Genomic DNA, 1,253 nt, shown 5'->3' with positions numbered 1-1,253 from the left:
CTGTTATTATCAATATCACTTTTATTAACATTATCTTTAAATTATCATTAACATATCATTAACAGTATCATTATCGTTATCATTAACATTATCATTAACATTATCATTGACGTTATCACTAACATTATCATTAACATTATCATTATCAATAACATTATCATTTACTTTAGCATTAACATTGTCATCTCTGGGTGTTGGCATGTGCTGCGGTGTGGTTTGCTTCTTCCAACATCTATCGTCTTTATTTGTCTCGGCTCCTCCTTTTATGAGTTTGTTACTCTCTTGTAACACCTCTAATCCTCGGAACTTATTTTATGACCTTATTGTGTTGCAAGTGCCGTAAAACACTTACTAGAACTAACTCTCCTCCTCTTTTTATGTTTGTTACTCTCGAGTAACACCTCTAATCTTCGGCACTTGTATGACCTTATTGTGTTGCAAGTGTCGTAAAACACTTATTACAACTTACCCCCCTTCTCTTTTTCTGTTCTTGTTAATCTCTTGTAACACTTCTAATCTTCAGCACTCATTATTATGACCTTGTTGTGTTGCAAGTGCCGTAAAACACTTACTAAAACTAAAACTAACCTTCGGTTCGGTACTTATAATAACGACCTTTGTGTTGCAAGTGCCGTAAAACTCTTACTAAAACTAACACTCCTCCTCTTTTTGGGTTTGTTACTCTCTTATAACACCTCTAATTTTCGGGACTTACTATTATGACCTATGATCTATTGTGTTCAAAATGCCTTAAAACTGTTACGAAAACTTAAAAATCGTCTTTCTCACACCTTACTAAAGATGCAGATCTCCCCTTCGGTTCTGTGCTAATAATAATGACCTACAATTGTGTTGCAAATGCCGTAAAACTCTTACGAAAACTTAAACATAATCGTGTTTCTCACACCCCAGCAAAGATGCAGATCTCCTCGTGGAAGAGACGGTGTATGTTGGGGGCTCTCTGTCTGTCGCAGACTGCAGGCTGCGTACTTCCCGCCCTCGCGCTGGGCACAGCTGCCTGGTCCGTGACGTCATCGGTGCGCTATGGCGTCTTCTGGCTGTGCTTTGAGTCTGTCTGTCACAGGATCATTCATATACCACGTGAGTGTCGTGAGGCTGGCTTGTGATTGGTTGTTTCTTTTGTGGCTGACTGTCTGTCTGTCTGTCTGTTCGTTTGTTCGTCCGTCTGTTTGTCTATTCGTCTGTCCGGGCGGAGGGAGGGTGGACAAGTGATCCAAAATTAATAAACGGTG

At 39.7% G+C, this 1,253-nt stretch overlaps 1 protein-coding gene across 1 annotated transcript in view; it reads left to right on the top strand.

The window, feature by feature from the left end:
• Window positions 1-1,253, top strand: part of LOC101849092 (uncharacterized protein YMR196W) — a gene marked incomplete at its 5' end in the record, with an annotated part of 24,149 nt that overhangs the window by 1,164 nt on the left and 21,732 nt on the right.

This window comes from Aplysia californica, unplaced genomic scaffold (genome assembly GCF_000002075.1).
Source record: "Aplysia californica isolate F4 #8 unplaced genomic scaffold, AplCal3.0 scaffold01017, whole genome shotgun sequence".
Taxonomy (NCBI): Eukaryota; Metazoa; Mollusca; class Gastropoda; order Aplysiida; family Aplysiidae; genus Aplysia; species Aplysia californica.
This window is presented reverse-complemented; position numbering and strand designations above follow the sequence as displayed.